This window comes from Myotis brandtii, unplaced genomic scaffold (genome assembly GCF_000412655.1).
Source record: "Myotis brandtii unplaced genomic scaffold, ASM41265v1 scaffold197, whole genome shotgun sequence".
Taxonomy (NCBI): Eukaryota; Metazoa; Chordata; class Mammalia; order Chiroptera; family Vespertilionidae; genus Myotis; species Myotis brandtii.
This window is the reverse complement of record NW_005357346.1, coordinates 845,073-871,674: the sequence shown is the minus strand read 5'-3', so window position 1 is coordinate 871,674 and position 26,602 is coordinate 845,073. Positions and strand designations below refer to the sequence as shown.

At 43.0% G+C, this 26,602-nt stretch overlaps 1 long non-coding RNA gene across 2 annotated transcripts in view; it reads right to left on the bottom strand.

The window, feature by feature from the left end:
* The window catches only part of LOC102263601, a 199,507-nt gene that overhangs the window by 167,464 nt on the left and 5,441 nt on the right, over window positions 1-26,602 (bottom strand). For both annotated transcript variants that reach the window (XR_001361918.1, XR_001361919.1), the window contains exons 2-3: window positions 25,168-25,273; window positions 576-687 (exon numbers count right to left, since the gene is read on the bottom strand). This is a non-coding gene — a long non-coding RNA (uncharacterized LOC102263601). The remainder of the gene's footprint in view (window positions 1-575; window positions 688-25,167; window positions 25,274-26,602) is intronic.

The window sequence follows — 26,602 nt, the reverse complement described above, 5'->3', positions numbered from 1 at the left end:
ATAAGTTCTTAACCTCAGCCACTGAACCACATCCCACTTTCCCATCAATATTTATGCAGATGACGTTATCTTCTAAAAGACTAGCTGAGCCCCACACTATATGTCTGTCCATTCTGTATACTTGTCAGTAATTACTGTGGAGCAATCACAAGAACAATCCAATTGTCCTTGATGGCATTAATCACCATCAACCACAAGGGTCCAGACTAGCCACCGATTAGTAAACTTATTTTTGTACTTGCCTAGAGCTGTGTTTTGTCTACCTTTGGGGAAGGAGAAAAAAATTTGAATTCAGCCACTCAGATTCTGTCTGGTAAGCAATACCTGGATATTTAGAAATATCTCATGAACAGGTAGATTTTTTAAATGATTTTTGTATAGGCACCACCATCAATTGCCTAGCAAACTAAGAAAAATAAGGGTCAGTGATTATTTTTAACCAGTAGGAGTCTACAATGTACCTCCTCTCCTTTTGACATTCACAGATAAGGTTCTCGATTATGCAATCACGGGGCAAACATCCCCTTAGACATGCTGAAGGGACAAGGTGGGTGGGAGACGTTCGTTTCAGTTACCTTTGCCCAGGCTTTGTTTGTTCTGCAGATAATAAACTTTGGACTTCTTTACCCAACCAGTCATCTTGCACAAACAGTAAACTCCCTCAAAACTTTCTGTTCCCATGGGACCCTTGAGAAAACAAAATGAAAAGGAAAACACAAAAACATGATTAAAATCTACTTTCTTCGGTCAACATCCTAAAATTGAGCAATTTCTCCACATCTTAAAAGAGATTGTCCTGGAGTCAGGTTGAGAGTTAGTAAACTCCCTATTGATCACATAACTGAAATCGGTAGTGACTGGAGTCAGAATTCTGAGGTGGCAAACGCTTGTTTTGTAACTGTTTCCTGTTCCTCCGCATAGCATCGTGAAGCCTTTATCCACATTCATCCTTCGTAAGCAGAACTTTTAGGTCATGCACTTCTCTCAACAACAACAACAACAGAAACTCAAGGTATATCTAATCTGTGTATTTTTACTTATAAATTACATATGTATTACTGTACTGTGTGCATCAAAATTATACCCCAAAATCTTTATTTAAGATGAACTAAAAAGGTTTACAATGTTCTTTCTGCACTGGGTTTTGGATTCTCCATGGGGTGTGGATATCCTACTTCTGAACCCACTGCTCTAAGAATTCAGTGACCTGTCTTCTCTCAAATTCAACCACCACCTTGCGTTAATTGAAACCTATTTTCAAGAAAAGATCTGCTATCAGCCATTATCATCTTTTGTGCATAAGGACTCATCATTATATTAATGCTTCCAGCAGGATTTGCATTTTAAGTATATACCTAATTATGAAAAGAAAGCTTTATTTCATGTTAATGTAATATCAGGAATGGCAACATAATTCATGATACTTGGAGGATGGAAATGTTTCCTGGTGGCCCTGAAATCAGAAAAGGGAAGGGGTGCCCCTTATGCAGTGAAGAGGCAGGGGCAGCACCAAACTTTGTACATAAGAAGGTTTTAGGGACAGCAAATTGATTAGAAGAGGGAAGAGTGGGGATGATGGCATGTTGGCTTGGAGCTTTTTCTTGAGGCCAATCCCAAGTTTCTTCTTAAATTATATGTTCATTTAGGGCTCAGAGTAGCAGATAGATATTATAGAGGAAGAACTTAAGTTCTCCAAACTATGTTTGTGGCTCCCTCTCAAACAGTAAAAACAAACCTTGATAAACTCCCACAAGCAGACATGGAAATTCAAAGGCTTAGTAGGTAGCCTCAATTTGAGGAGTAAGGCTTCTATAATTCAAGAAAAAAATCAGTTTTGTCCCCAAATAATCACAAGTACTTGCTTATAGCTCAAGAACTTAATGTTTGTTGTGAATTTATAAAAAGAATTTTCCCATATGTGCAATAATCTAGATTATTTTCATCTTTATAAATATGAAGTTAAGGTGTTTTAAAATCTAATCCATTAGACATATGTATTGATCATCAGGTAACTGTAAAATAGTCTACTTGATTTAAAGCTATAAAAACAAAGAAAAATGGAGCATGAATCTTGGCCATCAGCTGTTGAAAGCTGTCTCCTATATATATATATATGTATACATATACTACACACATATATGTACTATATACATATATATGTATATGTATATTTGTGTCTATAGAGAAGCTCCTGTCACCATTCAGTTTACCATCTAGTTGGACAAATCAGGTGCCCAAGAAAAGTTGTAAAGTGATAAATCTATTAGCAGGCACACAAAAAACGTAACACAAAACACATCAAATAAGTATGTGCTGGTCAAATGAAGAATAGGATATAATTAAAATCTATTATGAATATCCAGAGAAATTGGGGAAAGGCATTTTAGGTAGATAGATAGCATGACAACTGAAAAGATGTTTAATTTAGCAAATCATAAGCAGGGGACCCAAGGGTCACTAGTGTGAGGAAAGTATCCATATTGATGCAGTATGAGCTATGAAGCTGAACTTAATGGATTGATAGAGGAGCCTTGTTATATGACAACTGAGCCAAAATTCAGTTTTGCTTGAGACATCCCCTATAATGTCCTTTCTTTCTTTGTGCGATAACATAGGTATATAGGCATGCCATAAGAAGGCACCCTAGTTTCATGGCAGGGAACTTGACAAGTGTGCACAGGAACACTGCCTGCCCTTGGACCTTTGCAGGCTTTGACCTTTGTTTCTGACATGTCAAGGTATTTCTTGTGTCATCATGAGCCCCCTCCCCCAAGCCCTCCTAGCTGTTATCACTGAATGGACATGAACTATGCCAAAAATGATAAGACCTGAGATTTGCTGAGCAGCACCAATTCTTCTGTCAACATTCCTGTTCTGAAATCTCCTTTCACTTAACCTACCTCACCTTCCTTTAATGGCACAAGGGAGAAGAAAACTGAGGCAAATAATCAAACACGTCTCTCCAGAAGAGAATTCTCAGGGAGGGATCTAGAAGATTCTACCTGGCCACTTTATCCTGTATTGTCTGGGTGCCCTTCTTGCTTTGTAATTGTCACAAGTTGCTCTACCTGCACTGGACCAGAACTGCTCAAAAGAGGGAGCCCAGCAGGAGCAAAATCTGACTTTGCAGCTTCTCTTGTATTCCCTAGCATGTGTTTAAAAGCTAGTTCCAGCCTCCATGCACAGCAGGAACTCAACATGGTAAGCCACAGATGAATATCTGCTACGCTCAGACCATGTTTCAAGGAATGCATGATGAACCAGCTTATCGAGCTGATCATCAAGATATGGACCAGAAAGCCACAAGATGACCAGACCACAAATTATCAGAATAGCTGTTTGTCAATTCCATAACCCAATATACTTGATATTGGGGCTTGCTGTTTAGCATTTGATTGTAAAAACTGTCGAGTCAAACTGAAGTTAATTAAGCTGGATTTTAATCTCCCCAAGGGTAGAGGCTGTGCCTATTTTGTTCAACACTTTCCCCCAGCACCTATCATAGTGCTTGTCACATAGTAGGTGCTTGTGGTAGCTTGTCATTTAGATGACCGCCATCAGTCTCTTCCTTCCTTGAATGTACGAGCCATTCCACTATTGTAAGGTGAAATCTATTTCTCCGACTTCTGGAATCTGGGATGCCTAGGGACTGCTTTGACAAACAGAAGATAGAAGTAATCCACATGAAATCTAAGGGTAGGTCTTAAGAGGCTTTGCAATTCCTACCTGATTGTTTCAGAACACTTGTGCTGGAAGAGGCTGATCACAAAGAGAACAACAAGTTCTGAAGACACCCCAGCTATCGAGAGAGAGAGAGAGAGAGAGAGAGAGAGAGAGAGATTGATTGATTTCCGACTAACCCAATGACAGATACATGAGTGAGGAAACCTTTAGATGCCTCTAATCTCAGCTACCATCTGACTGCAATCATATGAGGGACTCCAAGCAAGAACTGCTCAGCTGAGCCCATCAACTTCAAGAACCAAGAGTGATAATAAATTGTTGCACTAAGTCACTAGGTTCTGGATAGTTTATTATACAGCAACAGATAACTGGAAAAGAGTTCTATGTTTATTGAATAGGTACATTAATTGATAAAAGAAGCCACTTAGAATAAAGAGTTCCCAAATAAACCCAATGAAATCCATTAAATAAATTATTAAGGTGATGTCAACAATGGTAAATATTATCAGAAAATTGGACAACTCTGTGGATAATTAAGGCCAAGAGGAAATCTGCTACAGAGTAGAGAAAGTAATTTTTTTGAGAGTGGAATTTTCCAGATTCACTAACCATCTTGACTGTATTCATTAGATGATTGCTCAATGCCCTACTTCCCTTTATACAAATTGTGTTTCAGCCATGAGTCTAGGTGCAAAGTAGGAGAAAATATATTAACCAACAAGGAACATGGGTAACCAATGTGCAGCCTGATTTTTCTATGAAGACTCTAACTCTTCTCTGTATTCTTTTAATTTTGTAAAATAGATTTTGGTCCAGATACACTATGTCAAACAACTAAATATAGCCAGAGATCAGGGTGGGTGGGAATGGGAAAGAGGCTAAATGCTGGACACTAGCAGCTGTTACATTACCACATTCCCCCATAATTGTGCTGGATACAGTCACCACTTGATAATGACAAAAAGATTAATTAGCGACATGATCCATATATTTCATTTCTTTGATGGTTCTAAATAAGTCTGAGTCATGCCACCATTATTTTTACCATAGGCACAGTAGTCTTACCCTTTTTTGGTGGGGAAATTATTTATCAAGAGGATGTCTTTAATCTTCCACAGAGTTTTACCTTTGTGCCTTTTCAGATGAAATCACACCAGGGTCTGGCCCTCCCTTTGCTTACGGCTGAACAGATCTTCCTAGTATCCAAACCCACTCCACCTCCTCTTCACTGAGAATACTCCACAACCTGCCCCAAGGTGAACTCATAAATCCTACATTACCAAAGAGATCCCAACTCCGCCAGAGCTCAAAGGTAGTGTTCAAAACAAGTGTACAAAATATAGAAACACTTTGACTAACGCTGCAGAGCCAACTTGATAACGCTGTTTAATACAAAAAATATGATTGAAAGTCTCCATGAATCCAATAAACTAGACTACTGTCGGATCCTCCTCCTTTTGGCTGTGCAGACAGGACCCAGAGCTCCAGCTTCAGGTCACTTTTTGAGCAGGCTAGAAAGGAAGATGGCTTGAGCTGAGGCAGAATCTAGGGCAGTCGTTAGGGAGAATTATCAGATTCTATGGACAGCAGTCCTTGAAATCCAACTTAAACACTCGGGGACAAGTTTATTATTTGCTGTTGATTCTGTTGTCATCCCATTCAAATCAAATCAGAACTATTTATTGTCTGGCATGGTCTGGTACTGGGAATAAAGAATTGATTAAGATCTGTCCTCAAGGAGCTTTTAAGAGAAAATGGGTTATGGAGGAATGGCCACTTGAATTTCCTATGGGAAGGACAAGAAACACTTGTGCCAGACCTTTCTCATTGAGACTCAGTAAGTACCAACCATTGTCCTGAGCTCCCACTGTGCCACAGGTCTGAGATCCTGGAAATCACATTTCCCGGCTCCCTTGCCAGTAAAGGTTCTTGGTATGATCTGTTGTTGAGAGGCACAATCATTGGAAGGTGGAAGGAAGAAACCACTTTGCTCTCTCGGCAGCTACAAGCAGGTGTGTGGTCATTGGCAGACAGCAGACTTGGGCTAGGTGTCTGCTTCCAAGCATCCTCCTGGGAACCACCCCCTTCAGTGCTGCAGGCGGCCCAGCTCATCAGCGGCAACATGGCCTCCCGGCGAGTCCTTCACTTTGGATTTCCTGAAAGTTACTAACAACCTCCTTGATCTTTACTCCCTGGCTCTCCCTGTAAATCTCAAATTCTGTGCATGGAATTCCTTCATCATGGAAATATTTCTAGTATATAGTAAGTCAAAATGAGGTAGATATATTTTGGTAATAAACAAGCTCCAACTCTGAGCAGCGTAACAAAATACAGATTATTTCTTGTTCAGGATGTAGACCAAGTGGCTTCTATCTTGTAGCTACACTATCTGAATACATGTCATCCAAGATCCCTATGGAAGAGGAGAAAGCAGAGAAAAAACACATGCACTCTTACTTCCCTGGACCAAAGGTGGCACAGTGTGTCTGCTTACATTCCATTAAAGAATTGGTGCTGTGGCCCCAATTAAATTGTAAGGGGGAGGGGACTATGGTCTCCCCCTGTGCCCAGGGAGGAGAAATGGTTAGGTGAGCACATTGCCTTACATCTGCCACAAGAGGCTTCTATTTTTCTGACCAAAGTAGACTGTGATATTTCATGCCAGATGTGGTATCCTATAACCAAACCCTAAAACATGTGGCATCACCTTTGTAGTCAAGTTGCTGGAAACATATTAGGCTGGGCAGCTGGAGATCCATATCGGGCAGTGGAAAAACACTGGGCAAATCTGTTGTCTTTAGTAACTCGAAAGTCAGACCACATGACTCTTGGGCTTGTAGGTGAAAAAACAGCATGGGTGGGTTGTTATTGGCTGCTTTTCATAACACAATAGAAGAAAAAAGATTATCAGGAAATAATTAACTAGTTCTTAAACAAAGATGAACAGAAAAAGCACTCCCTTCTAGAGCACCCTTCTGGTATCAATTTCTGTATTAGTCAAGGTAAGTAATGCTTGCTGGTATAACAAGCAACCCCAAAAAGCTCAGTGGCTTAACACATCAACGTTTACTTATCACTCACAAAAAGTCTAATGTGTATAATCTTGGTTGGGCAGCTGTCCTAGGCTCCCTCCTTCAAAAGTTATTCAGGGATCCAGATTCCTTCCATGTAATGGCTTCATGTCTTCTAGATATGGCTGACATCTCAAAGTTGTGCAGCCAGAAAATGGAGAGAGAGGGTGAAGCAGGGGGAAGGGGAGTGGGGAGAATTTGGAAACTATACTCAATCTTAACAGAGAACAAAAGTGACACACATCAATTCAGCTCAGATTCTATTAATAACTAGTCTCATGGTCCCACATAACTGCAAGGGAGGCTGTAGCTGAGTAATAGCTTCTCAAGAACAACTCTACAGTGTAGAAGGGAGGTTCAATCTTCATTGGCCAGCTAGCCTCTCTGTCACAGTACTATAAAGCTTGGGGGTTTTTGTTTTATTGGTTGTCTTGCTATTATACTCCTTTCCCCACTTTAATAATATAGCTTCCTCCTGTTCTAACTACTCTTTTTTTTTTTTTTTGAGAAAGAGTGGAAGGGAGAGGGAGAGAGCGAAAGAGGGAAACATCAATGTGAGAGAGACACATTGATTGGTTACCTCCCACATACACCTCCCACTCGGGTGGGGATCGAGCCTGCAATGGAGGTATGTGCCCTTGACTGGAATCAAACCCACTCTTAAGTCCATAGGCCGATGCTCTATCCACTGAGCCAAACCAGCTAGGGCTTTCTTCTTTTTTGACATGTACTTTCTCTCTTTTGTCTCTTGTTTGAGCTTAACTTTCCTCTCTGACGTCGCTGTTAATGATCATTAATCATAGCATTCCGCTTTCTGAGCCATTTCTAAGCGTGAGGTCAAGAGAAAAAGATGGGGTTGTCATCTTGTCAGAATTGAAAAAGAAGTCATTTTTGTCCCTTTTCCTTCCAAACCAAACCCCATCTGATTCTTACTTTATAAGTAACTGGCAGTGCAGGGGGAGGTTAAAACAAATCTAAGGGGGCAAACAAAATATCTGCAAGATTGTGGATGATTTATATACTTGTTCCATGTTCTCCCATTTTTTTTCAGGCACCCTGCTGGCTCTGGGGTAAGCACTTCAAGTGTTCAGTTGTTTTCTCTTTATTCACTTAATACGGGCCAGTCATCAGTGCCGGATGAGGCAGGAAAACGTGATTTAGACAGTTTTCGACTGTCCGATAGCACAATCATAGTGTTTAGGGGGTTTTCTTCCACTCACAGGTGCAACTTCCATCCATGTTCATTTTGAGGGAAGAAATCAACATCCATGTTTGAAAATGTGAAACTTGATCGTTCTATAATGTGCATATTCCTCCATGAGCGGTAAGCAGCACAGGTAACTATTTCTTCCAGAACCTACCTCCCTCTACGCTTTATTTTGGGGGCTTTAGGACAGAAAAATAGGCTTTAGTTCCTCTCCCAACAGTTCCTGTCCTTTGGGATAACCCCCAGTGTCACGAGTTGAGACTGACCTGCTTAGAACTGTGAGTTTTCTAACTTTAATTGAAATCCATGTTGAGCAAGACTCAATACTCTCAATTTTGTGTCATTAGTTGTCAAAGAGTCCCCATGAAGTCACAGCCTCACAGCATATTTCTATTTCTGTGTTTGCCCTCTTTTCTGGTGGAGGAGTTGACACGAAGCCAGAACCCTGGAGCCTTGATAAGCTTCTAAAGACATTTTTTAGTAAAAAGCAAAAATAATAACAACACATAGCATGTTTTTTACACTTGCAAGCATTGTGCAAGCACGGTCTCCTTTAACCCTCTCAAAAATGTTATGAGGCAAATTGTTATTACCATCCCTGTTGTATAGATCAAGAAACTGAGGCGGGGAGACATTAAGTTGCTTGTTGAGGATACATATCTATTGAATGTCACTTTAAGAACCCCAGCTCGACTCTATTTGACTGCAAAGCCTGTAGTTTAACCACTCGATCGCCAGTCTAGTTCCATAAAAACTACCGAATGAGTCAGCATAATGGTGTTGGGCGTAGGACAGGGTCCATCAGCAGAAAATAAGAAAAGCATGCAAATTCCCACAGAAATCAATCACAACAACAATAAAAATTTCCAACATCTTCTGAGCACTTCTATGCCAAGCACTGTTCTAAATCCTTTACATGGATTTAGAATCCATGGAATTTTCACAGCAATCCCAAGAGATAAGTGTTATTTATTATTATCATCCCCCCCTCCCCTTTTATTTTTTCTTGGAGAAACTGAAGCACAGAGGAGCTGAATTATAGGATCACATATCTAGGAATTAGCAAAACGTAGAGGAGTTAAAATAAGAATCTAACAAAACTATGGGTCTTCCACGGGGATAAAATGGGCAACCTGGAAGGGTAACTTTGGGAAGTTGTTCAGCATAGCTGACCTTCTGTGATGCGCTCAGTCAGAACCATCCTCCGGTAAGGAGCATGGAAAGCCCAGGCCCAAGCTCTTCCCTCATCTGCATGGAGGAAGTTTTGGCTGACGCCTGCGTATCCCCCGAACAGGCCCTCCTCCCTCCCTCCCAGACCAGGAGGGCTGCAGTGCCAAGGAGCTCTTCTGTCCTATTGAAAGCAAAGAATGGTTGCCTCTGAAATAAGTACAAAGAGCAAGCAAATTTAGTCCGTTTATGCAAAACACAAAATGGCATCTGCCATCTGGAAAAACACACCAAAGCCGTGAGCCGTCAAGCCCCTTTTCAAGACTTTGGCATGTAAAATCAACTTTTTTTTTTAAGTCTGAAAGGTCTATGTGAACTCCCAGCTTCGTTAAATGTAATTCCCCTCCCCCATTCCTGTCGCTGGCCATCTACTCTCCCATCACATGCATTCTGCCAGTTAAAAAAAAATAAATAAATATATACACACACACACATATATGCACATATATATGTAATATACATATTTTCCCCCTTCTCAGTGGTGCACAGATCTGTGAGAAGACAGACTTGACAACAGCAGGCTTTTAAAAACAATAATAATTTTTAAAATCATTTTTTACATTTAAAATGGTTTAAACAGATATACTTGCCCTCATCTTGGATATATACCATGGTTAGCAAAAGTAGGTTTACAGTTGTTCATTTGGAATATAATACAAGAATTAATAAATGATAATACAAGAACAAACTCTGTGTTTCACATCCTCACAACTATAAGCCTCCTCTTGCCCACCCTGTGTATCTGGAACCTGGTTTGCCCCAGACTGGGGGTTGATGCTACTACTGCTATCTGCAGGATCACAAACTGTTGATGCTGCCTCCATGTGCAATCGCTTAAGGAGTTCCAGACGGACGAGGAGGAGGAGGGCTGCTCAGGCTCTGCCTTGGTGCCAGGCAGGGGAAGCAGGACCTCCAGGCAGACATGTGTCCAGCAAACAGACGTAGAAATAAGACGCTAGCAGTGCTGATGTAAGAGTTAGGGTTACGTGACAGAATGTGAGACCTGGAAAGTCACTGATGTGATAAGGAGGAGGCTGGTCAAAACACACAGACTAAGGGGACAGAATCATGGTTGAGGATGAAGTTATCTATGGACTTGGAATCCAGGAGGCTGGAACTTGGTCAGAAACAGCAAGTGAGACAAGAACACCGGACCAAGGCACACGTAATGGTAACGAGAATGAAGTAAGTGATTCCCAGGGGCCAGTGACCTCACATGCATTCGGTCATTGTCACAACAACGTTTACACGGGAGGTACTTTGCAAATGAAAAGCTGGGGTTTGGCTGAGTGGATAGAGCGTCGGCCTGCAGACTCAAGGGTCCCAGGTTCGATTCCGGTCAAGGGCATGTACCTTGGTTGCGGGCACATCCCCAGTGGGGAGTGTGCAGGAGGCAACTGATCGATGTTTCTCTCTCTCTCATCATTGTTTCTGACTCTCTATCCCTCTCCCTTCCTCTCTGTGAAAAACCAATAAAATATATATATATTTAAAAAAAAAAAGCTGGGGCCCAGAGAGGTTAGGTGACACTGCTGGTGGCAGTGTCTAGATTGAAAGACAGGTGGGCAGCTGTCCCACCACCTTTTACTGCCATAGGTTTAACCTAGTCTAGAAAGACATATACCATGAGACTACTAATTTCCTCTGGTGGTGGAATAACAGGTGAGCCGTTTCATTTAATGCAGTGCTCTCTATTTCCCTATTCTCTATTTTATAATCAAAATGTTTCAAAGGTTGCTAGGGGAAAGAAGCTAAAACTTGCTTACTGAAGGAAAGAAGCTGGAACTTGGTTAATGAAGAAGATGTAGTTTTCTGGAGCAGAAGACCGTATGAGGTCAGAAGCTGGGGTGAGGGTCTGGGTGACAGCCAGGATTGGTGCTGGTGCTGTTCATATCAGAATCCCGTCTGTGACTGATTGGGATACATCTGTTATCTGCAACTATTTAGCTCTTCCCAGGTCAACCCCTTTCTAAGGCCGAGGATGATTCCCAAGGTGGGACCTTTGGGAGCAGGGGAGGGATTATGGGGGACAGGGATAATGGTCTGGGGGACAATTCACATATGCGGGGTTGATCTGATCAGAACATCGGATTCTCCACTTCTTTTCTTAGTCGGTATAATCTACCCACCTGTGTTTGAGCCCTGGCTGACCCATGCAGTCATCTCCCACCTCCCTTTAGAAGTGCCAAGTGAGGATATTTTTCAGTTGCACTAAAATGAATAATCTTTTTTGATCATTTCTTTAGCTTTAGACTAGAGAGATATGCTGAAGCGTCCTACAAGTTAGTGCAGTGTGTGTAGCCTGCTCTAATGGAAAGACCTCCATTAAAATCTTAGCTCTGCTACTTATTAGCTGTGGGACAACAGGACAATTTATTTAACTTCTTTGGTCCTCAGTCTCCTCATCTGTAAAATACAGGATATGCTAGTTAGAAGGATTGGATTGGTACAATACATTATTATCATCATCACCACCATCATCAGAAACAGTGACAACACTAGATGCTATAATACAGTAAGTTCCAGCAGAAAACCCATTCCTGCCACTTCTGGGGAGTTAACAAGTCGCTACAAAAATGATGTGACAATGCACTCCGATATATTATTGAAATGACATTCTCTAACTCCAGGGGCTAAGGAGCTTGTTGCTGTCACAGAACCCCCTTTAGGCCAGTCTTTTGAGTGTCACTTACACCAGTTTGGAAGTAATCTGCTTGCTCGCCCTTCCAGCAAAGGATGTCACAATCAGCTAATGGAAAGTGACAAGAAGGGATATAATGAATGAGAGGGAGTTAAAGTTTGGAATAAAAAAAAAGAGCCTTGTTCTTTTGGGGAATGCACAATGCTAAGCATACCATGTTAAATCGTGCGTGTCAAATAATGGACTAATTAAGAATCTTCATCCATTTTTTTCACTTCTCATTTCTGTTATCCTTTCAAAGATGTATTTTCAAATTAGCTCTTAGCTCTTTAAATAAGCACCAAAGGGGGAAGAAAAAGAAGAAAAGAAACCTTGTCTATGAGAGAGAAACACAAGATACACGGAAAAGGAAATACTCAAGGAATGGAGATGGGGGCTTTGTGGGAAATGTCGGGAAGTTTTATAATCACAGCAGCAACTTCTTGAATAATGGAATTTAATAACATATAATAAACTATGATCCAGGAGAACTCTGGTTCAATCCCACTAATTGTTCGAGCCAGTGAAATGAAGGCAAAGTTTATGGTGCCAGCACGCTGCGAATGCCTCTGAACACTGCAGGGGACAGACAATTGTTCCCAGCTGCCTACCTCCTCTCACCCAGAAGGCACCCGGGCCCTGTCTTCCAAACACCAGGCCAAACCTCCAACTTTCAATGACAGTCCTAGTTCTAGGACTTTAAAGTCACAGAAAGGTAATTTTTGCAATCAACAAACCATGGTATTAAGCAGAGAACAGAGGGGTAACTAGATACAAAGTCTCCAATTAGGTTCTAACGAATAACAACCAATATGCTTTCATGCTAATGCCAAAAAGTACAAAAGAATCTATAACAAATCTAATTGAGCACATGATCATAAGCACTGTTTTTCTACCTACATAGTTTGGCTATATTAAGGCAGATTCCAAATAGAGAAGCACAGGTTGTTGTGTGTTTTTTGTTTTGTTTTGTTTTTCATCATTATTGAAAAGGGTGCTTTTGTTTTCCTTTTTAATTTGGATCATTTTACCAATGTCAAAAAGTGGGAAGGTATCATTAAGAAAAAATGATTTTCTCTGTCATTACTTATTGATTATATCTAAGCATAAAAAATGAAGAAAGGAATTGAAGCAATTATCTGTGTAATTCAGGTCCCCCCCCCAAAAAAAAAAGAAGATGAGAGGCTTCTAATAAAACATATTGTTTTTGCATGAATTATCAAGATAACAGCCTTAGTTTCTACTTTATTAGTCTGGACCCGTCTGGTTGATAAAAAAATCTTTTATAATCATTTTAAATATATTTTTTTAAATTTTTCTGACAATTAAGTGTATGGGTTTGTTGTTGTTTTTTTTTGTCCATAAACTTTAATGTACCTCAAAAATACAGAATCTAAAATTGTATAGAACATTTTGTAGAGCAGCTATTTAAATTACTAAACCTAAAAAATGGTAAGCATAAGTATTACCTCCTCTTTCTCAAAAAGGTCCATGAAATCTTGGTTACATTTGGGGACAGAAGGGGGAGTAAAATACCTTTGTAAACCGATAGTCCCAAAACAGGAAAATTAGTATTGTGGCACAGCTATGGGCAGCTAATAAAGAGAACATGGTTAAAAGAGATTAAGGTTCAAATTAAGGTCAGAATAGAGACTGATTGAGGAAAACTGCCATGTTCCGTTGCATGGCAGTTTAAGTGAGACAGTTTCCCCCTGAATCAGTCCCGGGTTGAAAAATTACACTGTTGGGGTTAATAAAGAGGCCGGGCATTTGTTTGGACTGAGACTTCAATTAAAATGTTATTTGGGGCAGCCAGAGCTAATGTCTTGCTTAGAGGTAAACTGAACTGCCTTTTAAGAGGATGAAAAAAAAAAGAAAAGAAAAAGAAAAAAAAGACCACCTAACCTGTCAAAGACGCTGAATAACTGGCAGAAAGAATTGTGTTTGCTGGACCTGTGCCCAGCCCAGCAGCGAGCATTCTTAAGGGTTTTGTGACATCATCTGAGGCAGCTGAGGTTTTCTGAATTTTTGATTGTTGCACTGGGTGAGGAATCTAGTGTTCAGCTGAGCCTCTCTGAGACAAAGAAGAAAAAAAAAACCTGGTTGGTGAAATTTGCCTGCACTGGGTGAGGAATCTAGTGTTCAGCTGAGCCTCTTTGAGACAAAGAAAAAAAAAAACCTGGTTGGTGAAATATGCCAAGGCGTGTGTGTGTGTGTGTGTGTGTGTGTGTGTGTGTGTGTGTGTGTTAATGCCACAAACAGGGTGGGACCAAGAATTCTGGGACGTAGTCTCGTGACTCTACCCCAGAGACCAAAATTGATGAATGCAGTTCATTGAATTGCTCAGTCCATATCAATCTGCCCACAGTTAAACAAAACCCACCAAAGTTTGCTTTCGTTTCACTGCTTTAGGGTGAGTGGAAATCCCCCTGAGTAAACTCCTCCTCCTTTACATTCACGCCTATATTCCGCCAAGATTCATTAAACAGGTTTAGTCTGGCCGGCATCGGGCATACATTGGTCAACAAAGCAGCTGTTTCCAGCCTTTATGAGGCTTACAGTCCATAAATAAAAAGATAAACATTTAATTACAAATAAGTAAGGTGGAAGGAAACAATGTGAAAATAGGGATATATTCCATTTTTCTCCAATCTTTTTCTTAACCAATCCTGAGAGTAGTGACTATTTGAAAACCTCATTATTATGCATGGGGTGGTTGAGAAAGCTGGTTAATGGCAGATAGAAAATATGGGATTTTTCTGTTGGGGAGTTTGGGGTCTGGTGGTGGAGATAAAGAGAGTGATGCACAGGCAGGGGGCGGGGACCACCAAAATAGATCGGATTAGAGCTAAAAATGAACTTGGAATATAGACTTTGACTGGTGTTTCTCCCCCCCCCCATTCTCTTTTTAAAATCCTCACCTGAAGACATGCTTATTGATTTTAGAGAAGAGAGAGAGAGAGAAAGAGAGAGAGATCAATGTGAGAGAGAAACATTGGTTGGTTGCCTTCCATACACACCCCGACCAATGATTGAACTCAAAACCTAGGTATGTGCCCTCACTGGAATCGAACCCGAAACCTTTCGGTATATGGGATGACGTTCCAACCGAGCCACATGGGCCAGGGTTGATTGGTGTTTTTGTCCAAAGAGCAGTATGACAGCAATGGAGTCCTGTAGCTGTGCAGAGGAGAAAGGGCCCTGGGGCAGGGAATGAGGCTGTGTCGTGGGAAAAGCGGGGCCAGGTGACAGCACACATAAGAAAGGTGTGTGAGGGAAGGGAGCCACTCCTATTGCTCACTTCCTTCACGCCGTTCAATTTTTGTAAAACCACGTCTAGAGAATGGACCCAATATATCTAGATCTCAATTCAAACTGACTCCTAAAGTCTAGTTCTCTCATTCAAACTATAGAAGAAAATCATGAAATCATGAATTCCCCTGTGCCCCTATTCCACCAACATCAAAGCAAAATAAAGGGATGTTGACTCTCCAAAATATCCTTTAAGAAGATAAGGCCTGGACTTAAGCTTTAAGCTACACAAAGGCACGGACTTCCCACTGGAAAATGGGGAAGGTGACAGTTTGAAAACAAAATGCCAATCATGAGATCATTGTAATGGGAACAAGGGAACCAGCAAGCCGAGAAGTAACACAGCATCATGCGTGCGACGTCTGTCCAAGTCGTGGCAAAATCTGCCGGGTCCAGATTGACTTCATTAGTCATTTAGAAGCACATCGATCCCCGAAAAAAAACGATCCTCCTCCTCACTGAGAAATAGCTGATCATCGGTATAAATAGAAACTGATTAGAACACCAATCCTTCAAAGCAGAAATATTTCATTCACCAACCAGTTGCTATTTGCCCCTCGGCAATTAAGAAGACAGTATGCAATGCCACCACACGCAAGGTTTGACCATAATCAACGTTAACAGGAAATTGGGTTGGATGTGAATTCATACTGGGGGTGGGGTGAACACCCAGACCACACAGTCCCAGATGCAGTCAGGGAACTTGGGAGAAATAAGCATAACTATACAACCCCATCAGCCCTCTTCACAACCCCTTGCTCCTTTGGGTCTACTTAATCCAATATGATTCTCATTCAGCCAATATTTGTCAGGTTATTTTCTAGATTCCTGCACTGTGCTGGGTATGGGGAAGTCTCTACTCAACAAGACAACCATATGCTTTTCCCTCTTAGTATCCCCACCGTATCTTCAGCCTTCTCTGTCCCCTTACGCAGCTTAACTTCTTTCCAGAATATGTATCACGACCTGACATTGCATCATATCTATATTTGTTTCTTGTTCATAGCCTCACTTAGTACAATACGGGCACCAGGGGCAGGAATTCTTACTGCCTCGCTGTGATATCCCTGACACTTAGGCCACATGAAGGGCTCAAGGAATATTTGTTCAATGAATAAGACTTATGTTCAAATAACTTACTCGTTTCAATTCTCATGAGCAGAATAAAGGAAAGTTACAGGCGTTATGAGCATGTATCATGAGGGTTTCTAACCTAGGAAATGAGGGAGGAAAGACTGAGCAAAAGGCATTTAAGTTGGACCCTCAGTAAAGAGAAGGGTTTGTCTAGAGAAAGACTTGGGAGACCTTTCAAAGAGAGGCGCACGTGCAAAAAGGTGTTTTGTGTTGAAATCACAGGAGAAAAGGCCAGTGACGTGGACACGTGGAAAAGAGTGGGGAGAGTTTCAAGAGATGAGGCAGGAGCTGTGGACAGGGGCCAGATTATGCAAAATCTTGGAGGGCACATTCAGGAGTTTGGACTTTATCCTAAGAGCAACACGAAGAGTTTTGAGCCCTGACATGATCACAATTCCCAAATCAGGAATTTCTCTCATAAACACAAAGACAGCATTTCAATCTGAGCATTCTGATGTCAACTGGCATAAGCAATGGCAGGAATATTTCAGCGTGTGGAGACACGAGACGAGGGAAGCATGAAGACTTACCCATATTTACTGAGAATATAACAGCAGCACCACAGAGTAAGAGGGGACATGAGGGCATTAATAGCAAAAGCTGGGAGTCTTGGTCCCCGAAGAGAACAAAGAGAATATAACTAGCCACCGAAAAACTGAACCCATGGAAAAGTTAGAGGGAACTCAGAAAGCATAAAGGAGCAGGACACCCGTTTCTTTCCTGCTTTGAGGCCATCAGTGCCCTAATAAGGCCCTTTCCGGTCTGTCAAGACAAACCTTTGCTGCCCCTTCCTCCACCAGACCTCCCCTGGTGCTCCGAGCTCCAGCAATAAGATACACCTCAGACTCCCCAGGCACAGAGGTGATGGCCTTGCGTGAGCTGCCTGTCACTCTAGCCCTCTCTACCCTCATGGAGTCTCCTGACCAGCTGCTGGTCTGCCCAAGACCCAGCAGTAGGAAGTGACGCGTGGTAGGCGCCGGATAAATATTTGTTGGATTAATGTTAGAGAGTGCACTAAAATGTCGCCCTCATTATCCTTTCTAGGGAACATGTACTGAGTGCCTATCTTGTGCCAGGCACAGTGTTGAGGCCTTCTCATGCATTCTCTCATTTCATCTTCGCAGCAATCGCACAAGGCAGGTATTGCTACAATCCCCAATGTGCAGACAAGGAAACTAAGTCTCAGAGAGGCCCAGTGACTGGCTTAGGATTTCTCTCACTATGCAACAGGAACATGACTCACTTCCGTTCCTCTCCTAAGCCCAGAGTCTGATTAACTACTTGCTGTGCTCACCTCTTCCCATGATCTCTAAACCGCCACAAAGAGAAGCCTCAGGGCTGCTGAAGTATTTCGTGTCAACTTCTGATGCTCATAACTGTCCTACCTAATGTCTTCTGCGCCCCCCAACCCCCCACCACCACACTATAAGTGCCTCGGACGGGTCTTAAGGACCTTGGTATCTCCAGTGTTGAGCACCGTGTCTGGCACATGATGGGGGTGTGAATTAATGGGTGAATCTGACCAAGGCAATTGAATATTAACTCTAAACGCGCCCTGTAAGAAAACACATTATACACAATCCAAACAGATGACAGATAAGTTGAAGAATGATCATTCACGTAACAACAATTCTACTCTCCCTGTCCTTTCCTTCATCTGCACCTCCCACAATGTTCCTTTACGCAGTGGTTTCTCCGGCCAACTGAAACTCTGGTTCATCTTCAAAGTTAGAGATACTGATAGTGAACCATTACATCATGGGGGAAAGGGAACCGCGGGGACATTTACACGACTGCACGTAAGTCCTGGGTCCGCGCACAAGCTGAAAGGACGTGCAGTTAAGGAGCAAGCAGAAAAGGGCATTACTCCCTCAAAAGCTCTGAAAAACTACACTTCATTTTAAAAAGGTAGAGAGATGAGAGATAATGCTTTTTAAACTTGGAATATGTCCCATAGAAATATTTAACACAGAAGCACAGAAGCTGAAATATTCCAAACCAGCCCCAATTCAGAAGTCAGAATCTCCCTGATGAGATTACCATTCTAGAAACAGCATGTTTATTGGCTCATAAAAGACATGTCACCTAACAATTCGCACTAGGGGGGCTGAGGGAAATAACTCACCCATTGTGAAGTCAATGTTCAAATCAATATCCTTTGGGGAGAAAAATATTGCTCATTGATGGAGATTGATTTTTCTTTTCCTTAAGAATTCTCCAGGGGTAAACATTTTTTTGCTAGTGAATGTAACTAAACATGCCATTGTCAAGGTTTCCTAGTCTGAGTATGATACTCAAAAATTATTACTGTAATTATAAATGCCTTTCAACCTCTAGATGCCAATTCCGTTTTTTAAAAATATTTTTTTAAATATCTAAACAACGGGACCACAAACAATTTGGTGTATGTCCTTTGCTTTACTTAACAGTGCTCTTATAAGTGAGATATTTTAAAACAATAAAAAATTAGCATAAACACTAAGAGTTCTGGATCCAAAATGTATTTATCTACAAATTTAATAACAACTACTTTTTTTTAAAAAAAAAATTCTCACTGTTTCTCCCTTACCTTTCCCATTTCTATTTGTATCCCCAAATGATTACAGCAACACTCATTCTAGCCATTTACTGGCTGCCTTCAAAAAAGCAAGACTTTGTAATGGGCAAAGAGAAAAGCATGCTGGATTTAACTGGTTTTATATTTAATATGTTGCTTTAGGCTAGTGAATCTTCCAGAGCTATTTGCAAGGCTACAATAGAGTACACTGTGTATCTCATAGGTGTCTTCTCAGGCCAAATGACGAAAAGAAAGCTTGCCTTCTACCTTTTTGAAACTCAAAGGTTGCATAAGAAAGGACAGATTTGGGAACCAAAGAACTGCCACTCAATTAATGTTTGTTGAAAAGGGTGTCACAGATCATTGGGGGAATTTCCTCTCATCGGCAACTCCCCCAAAGATGAATTGAGCACCCAGACTGCTGAGCTCTATGAGAGGAGGAAAGTAACATGTTGGTGATGATAGAGGCTAAGCTGTGGAACCAACAGAAGTGTAACTGGATGAACCGTCTTCACTGGGGAGGAATAACACCACTGATACCTTTGTAGCAAAACATGTGTTTTCTGTTGTTTTTGTCCTGTGATGGAGATGGATTCATATCAAGCCACACTCTCATACCCCATTCCTCTCGTATCTAAAAGAACACATTTTTCAAGTGGCTTGAACAGATAAAAGGAGGAACAAAGTTCACTGATTGGCATATGGTCATGACCAACAATTTGACCTTAGAAAAAAAACTCAAACCATACTTAATATGTACTGATTTTTCTCATCTAGTAGTATAACTATAGAGTAACACTAAACCTTGTACAAAGCAACAACAAAGCAAAGCAAAACAAAACCAAAAAGTTTAAATTAAAAAGGAAGTCCTACCGAAGTCCCCCTCCCTAAAAATGTGCGTTTATAGAATGTAAAAAGAATTTGATCCACCAGACGTAGCAAAATCAAATATTTATGAATCTTACTTTTTTTGGTCGCTTATCACTTAAACAGCATTTCTGATTTTATCACCCATTGAAGAGGGGCTCACACTGAGAAGGGAGGAACAGGAATATCTACAGACACTAAAATACGCTCCTCTAGGAAGAATAAAATAGTAACAATCAGAATACATCTGAGATTTTATTCAAACTGACCTAGAACCAGAAGGAATCATCAAACTGTTCTAAACGAGAGAGAGAGAGAGAGAGAGAGAGAGAGAGAGAGAAAGAGAGAGAAATTTCCAGAAGTAATCCAAAGTAACTAACTAGCCTAAGAAAATATTTCAGTGGCAGGCACAGGAATAACTACCCCTTTTATGGTGACCCATGAGTAGGATCTATAGCAGGCTAAAGAGATATCTGTTTCTATCAAAAGGTTCCACCTAACCCGCCCCCTCAAACAGGGTTCTTGAAGGTGTCAGCAGGATTTGGTTGACTGGGCCATTAATGGAGCTTCGGTTAATTATTGACTGATTAGGGATTTACCTTATCTTTCCATCAGGAGCTGGCTCGAGACTTAACGGTAAGCAATTTAGAGCCAGGGTGAACCTACCCACGTGCTTTTTTTTTCTTCTTCTCCTTTGGGTCACTTTAGCATGTCCTTCCCCATAATTCGCGTTCAGCTCAGAATGGGAGTCCTCAAAAGGACTGTCAAAGAGAGGGGCCAGGTTCATGGTGAGGAGTGTCCAGAGCAGGCCTGGACGAGTGCTGTCCTTTACAGAACTTGGCTTATTGGTCCAGGAGGTTTTCCGGTGAAACTGCTGGGGGTGGGGGGGTAAAGGGGGGGGGGGTAAAGCAATGACTTTGTGTCCCTGAAAGTGCTGGTGAAGCCCAAGGGGAAGAGTCAGCCCCCCACCTCGCAAGGCGGCCTCTCTGTGTGAAGGCCTCTTGGCAAAGCCAGGGAATCCACACAGGCAGCTCAGGCCCAGCTGCCCCAGATAAGAGGTGGCCCGTGTTAATGTACAGGCTTCCTCTGCACCTCAGCAGGGCCTTCCTTTTCTAAACAGTCTCCCTTTAATGTTGGCGAATGTTGTTTTTCCATTGACTCAACATCTCGCCTCTGGTGGTAAGCCAGTGGGGAAAGTTGGAGCGGGGGAGGGAGGACGACAGTGGGAGAGAGTGATGCCAAAGCTAAAGAGAGAGACAGTCATTTCCAAACAAGCTGGACACCTGCTTTGGAAAGACAGAGACCAAGCCTAAAACTCTTGCTTCCTCTTAATTTAGATCAGCTTATTGTTCCCTGCATGTCTATGATGGTTGGCCCTGGGCCCCCTCCCTGAAACACTGCCCCCTTCACCAGGAGCGACATGGGAAAACTACCACCTTGAGAGATTCATAACTTTTCTCCATGAAGGAAAGAAATAATCAGAGTTACTGGAGTGAATTAAAGAGGGAAAAGAAATTCGATGAAAGAGAAAGTGGGAAGAAAGCAAGAGAGAAGAAGGAAATGAGGAAAACAGGAGAAAGGCAAGTAAGAAAAGACATAGGCGTGCAAACGAAAGGCAAAAAGAGAATAAGAGGATAAATAAAGAGAGAAAGAAAAGAGGGAAAGGAAAAGGAGAGGGACTGCAGAAAAATGAAATCTGAAATGAGAATTTTCCTCCGGGAGTTTGGTTTTTCAAGCCACCCGGCAGACCCCGGACTCCGATTTAGGATGGAAAGCTGTCCTCCCTCCCTGGCTTCTCTGGGCAACGCAAGGTCGAAGGGCATCTTCAAAACCAAATCTTGATTAGAGCCAGCTAAATGTTTTGACTTGAAGGAGACATGAAAGATTAAAAAGCAAAACAGAGCAGCGTGGGTAAGAAAGAAACAGGAAAAGAAAGAAATTTAAAAAAAAATACCTCATGGGAGACACAAAGGGAATGATAGAAAACACTTCTGAATCAGCTAGTCATCTATCTACTAACAAGCTGCAAAGATTTCCAATGACAAGTTGTCACATTAGTTTAGTGAAACTGAAGCAGTACTTATCCCCTTTCCTGTGCATAATCTCTCCCTGCGTGCCACAAAAACACGCTACCACGTTTAATAGGATTAGTTTCCTTCGCTTTCTCCCCCCACCCCTTTTATTTTTTTTACAATTCTATTTTCAGCAATACAGGGATCCTTGAATTCATGGGCTTCCTGCAGTGCACAGCAAAACCTGAAGTGCGTGGTTTTTACCCTTTAAAGACTTTATTTGAGTCTGAAAAAAATGAATTGCATTCTCCTCTGGGAAATCTCATTGCTGGGAGGAGGGTGTTGATAGTAAAAAGGTCAGGACAGAACCAGGGCTGGGAAAAAGCTGACAAAGCCCAATGCCTGCAGAGGTGAGGTGCCCCAGCAGGAACTGTGCTGGCTCTGACCCCAGGCAAACCTGGGTTCCAATTCCAACTGTACTTACTATCTTTGTGGCCTTGAGCAAGTGGTGAAACCTCTCCCACTCTCCATTTACTCATCCACACGGTGGGGATCATTCTTAGCAGGGCGGTTGGGAGTATTACACTTGTACCTTATTTCTAAAAATGGTAACTATCATGATGCCTGGTGCTTGGTAGGCAATGAGTACGATTGTTGTATGTTCAGAACACTCCAGTGGCTCCTGCTCCTTGCAGTCCGTTTAGATAGTCAGACAACGACTGCAAACTTTTAAGGTTCACTTTTTTCTCACATTTTAGTATGTTCTGGAAATCGGTATGTCTTACAATGCATTGCGCGTGGAGGGTCATTGTGTTTCCCTTCTCTCCCAGAGGCCATCTTTAAGTTGATGGTGTGTCTTCTCACCTACAGCATGATGGGATTAAGGACACGCAAATGCCAGGTACAAAACACCGGGCACGGTTCTGACATAGAAAATGCTCAACAAATGCCAGAATTCTCTATCCCTGCTTGTGAAGGGGACCAACGTTTTGCCCCCTTGAAGCTGCCTTTCAGGATATTAATTGTAAACTGGATGAGAAGAAACAGAAGACTCCGAAAGAACCTGTGGACCTCCCCGCTTTCCTGCTCAAGACATTCAGACAGAAAACCCTGCTTCGGGAAGGAAAGGTAAGGATGTCCCCGTCGCCTAATTTGAATTCAGTTTGGCAACTAAGCGAGCTTCAGGCAGGGGCCCATCAGCTAGATACCTCCAGGATTCCAGGGTCTCTGAGTTGCCTACCAAGACTTTGCCTGCCACGTGAACTACCTGTAAATCACCCATTCCCACGTAGGAAAAACTTTCTCCTTTGTCAAAAATATCATATATACCCCATGCTGCCTCAGTCTTTAAATTTTCCACGCTTATGTGAGTTCCCCAGGCACATGTATTAAAAATTTCATTTTCTTCTGTTAATGTGATTATCAGCCCAGCTAGGAGAACACAGAAGGTGGGTGGGAAAGCATTATTGTTTTTAGTCCCCACACTTATCCCTGTCTGTTTGCCTCCTTCCCCATTCTCACTGAAAGACCACTTTGGAGGATTGAGCGGCGAGGAGGTGTTGACACTTCTGCCCCTCTGTCCAGATTCTTCTAGAGAGGGCCCCTAATTGAGGCTTCAGAAACCTGACTAATCAAACACAGAAAATCACTGTCCACCGGGGTTGGCAAAGAACCAAAATCTGCTCTCTCAACAGGGTCACCAACTGCCATGCTTAGCAGTGTCCTGCAAACAGTAATTATCTGTTGAACTGAATTATTCCATCTTCCTTGAGACCACTCTGGGTCTTGGACCCCGCTCCCCAGCCTCCTGCCCCGCTTCCCCACACCACCTGAGGATTCGCTTGATGGAGATGAAGGGGTGAACTCACCTCATCTGGGAGGAAAACGGTGCCCAGGGGACCTCCCGGAGAGAGGGAACCACACTGGCCTAGGATGGGTCTGGAGGGGACACGGAGGAAGCCTATGCCTGTTCAGGGCCAGTGGAGGCGCTGTTGGGTAAGGCGCGGGTCTCCGCCCCCACGCCCACCTCCCAGAAGAGTCCCAGATGTCCAGTCTTTGAGGCACCTGCTGTGGCTGCTGCTTGGAGGTGGGGACCCAGGCCTTCCTGCCAACCTGGGATTAGCAAGTGTGCCAAAGTCTCTCAGCCGAAGTAAGGGCAGGAGGGCGGCAAGACCTAGCCCTTCTCCCTGGGTCTAAGCAAGCACCGAATTTAGCCTCCCCCCTGTGGGCCTTTCCTCCTGCCTTCTCCTGCACCTAGCCCGCCCTGGGGCACTGGAGCTCCTTTGGGTCTTGGACACCTCTCCCCAGTCCCCCCGACTAGGTACCCCCCTACCCACCGCAGGTACAGGCTCTTCCCAATAGAACTCCCACCTCCTCGCTCTTCCCCTATCTCTGCTTCCTGGCCACCCATAACTATAGGCTACCCCCACCACCCCATTCACCTTCTGCTGACACCCACCCCACCCCTTCATCTATACTCTGGCTTCACCCCTACTCAGCAATGTCTCTCCACCCACACACTCCCTTCCCACCTGTTCTCCCCACCCCACACCCACTATCTCCCCCTACCTGCCCTGCCCTTCCATACTCAGTCCCCCATACAGCACGCTTCCCCTCTCAGCTTCTGCTCTATCCCTTTCCATCCCCTTCCCACAAGTGCAGGCAAAAGCACTCCTTTAACCAGGAGGGTGCTTGGGATAAGAAACCAGAAGTTGTTACCTGTCCCCCTACAGCTTGACTCCTGGTGAGTGTTTCAGTGTAGTTAGAGGTTCTTTGTTTTGTCCCCTAAAGTCACAGACATCCCCCCTCCCTCCCCTGCCAATTCCAAGCCCGCCCTCCAGAGAGTAGCCAGAGAGCAGGAATCTTCCACACCTGCCTAAAGATATCCACCAGCCCTCAGAGGACAGGCATCTGGCTGGATGGTTGGGCTTTGGCCGGCTCCCAGCCCCCGGGTTCATTCACTAGGGGCTGGGCCCGTGGACACCCCGAGCTGGCATTCTCTTCCTCACCCCTTCCCAGCAATACACCCTGATTACTTATCTGAAGCCTTCTGAGGATACCAGCAAAACACCTTCCTTGGAATGTGTAATTAGCCTCTCATGGCCATCTCCCGTTCTAAAACTGTCAGCCTTCTTGATCTGGTCCCTGCTGGTTCAGCCCAAGCCATTCCTCTGGCTTTTTTCCCTCACACTACTGCACAGTCACAGCCAGGGATGGCACCTTCCCACCTAGCTTGTTCCTTCTCGCAGCTGTCTTTGGCGGGGCTCTTAATTACCTTGGGGTGTGCCTATAGTCATTGGTTTGAACATACTTTCATGAAGGGTTGCATTTTACTACATGTAGATTTGGGGCAGTTGTTTATTCTGACATGTAAAAACATAATGATAAATGATATAATTTTTTTTTTTTAGTTTTACCTAGGAATGTTGACCTTTTCCTTCTTGCTGTTCCCTCCTTGAATAGAATGTTTTGTCCTGTGGGTTCATGGGTCTGATGTGCAGCTTCTATAAGAAAGGTTTCCATCTATAAAGCAGGTAAGGTGAAAGGACCAAAAAGAAAGAAAGAAAGAAAAATTTAGATTGGTAAATGCCTCCTGTCTGCCACGGGGCCTGATAGACAGTTCTAGGTCCAAGAGCACAGGGCCTAGCTTCCAAAAACCCACCAATTCTCATTTATTTTTTGTGGCCTAAAAGGTGGGGAGGTGAGCAAATAAAGTGCCCCAAGTAGCAGCTAAGCATGAACTAAAATGTGCATACATGGAACAAGAATCATGTTCGCTTCATCATGATTGACACATGGAATGACAATCACGTTAGCTTCACCAAAATATTGGGGGGAGGAGGTGTCTGTATAGAAGTACCTGTCAGCTCAAGTGTGTAGAGCACACGTTTGTAGACAAAATAGGTTCCATTTACTGAGCACCAATCGTGCGCTGAATAATTTTACTGACGTAAAAGTCAGCAACTGGATTTAAAAAAAACTCCACGAGTTGGATATTATCCCCACTTAGCAGATAAAAAGAACTGAGGCTCGGATAGATTAAATAATACACCCAAAGTCACCGAGTCAGTACCTGGCTGAGCAGTAATTGGAAAAACAGTATGACCCCTAGATTCTCAGCCTTTCGGCTGACTGCCCAGCGGGGGTGGGCCCAGAAATCCTTATTTTTTTAAAAAGTTCCCTTGGTGATTCTTGAGGATGAGCCAGGTCTCGGGAACCCTGCTTCACATCAAACCATCGGGCTATCCCTGTCACCAGCCTGCCTCCCAGCAGCCTCCTCCACGTTGGGTAACATATTTAAATAGCAATTTCGAAAAACTATGCAGCATATGGATTTTCCTTTTGATCTCAAAATGATGACAAACAGACACTTAAATACTTCATAAAAGAAATATTACCAGAAAAATTATAGAAACCTGGCTTTCAACTTTGTCTTGCTCTAATTTAAACAAAATGCAACTTCTCAGTGTCACCCCCCACCCCCAATAAATCCAAACTGGGAGCTCCCTTCTCTACCCCCTCTGTGCCCAGCCTGCGCCTATTTATGTATTTCTAACCGGCTGGTTGTCCTGAATAAAAGCCTGGAAATACGGACAGCAGGGCTCACCCAAGTCCTATCCCCAAAGCCCCTCCTTCGAATCCACACCCTTGACTTGAAAGATCCAAGAAAGGGAGGCTGGGAATAACGGCCAAATATTCGTAGACTAATTGGCAAAAGAAAAGGCGTGGGCGGGGGGGGAGATGCCCATCCCTTAAAAGGACCCCGCCCCTCTTTTAGGTCCCCGGAGAGCCCCCACTCGCAGGTGGAAGGCATCAGCCGGCTGTGGGCGCCAGCGTCCCGCAGCAACAGGC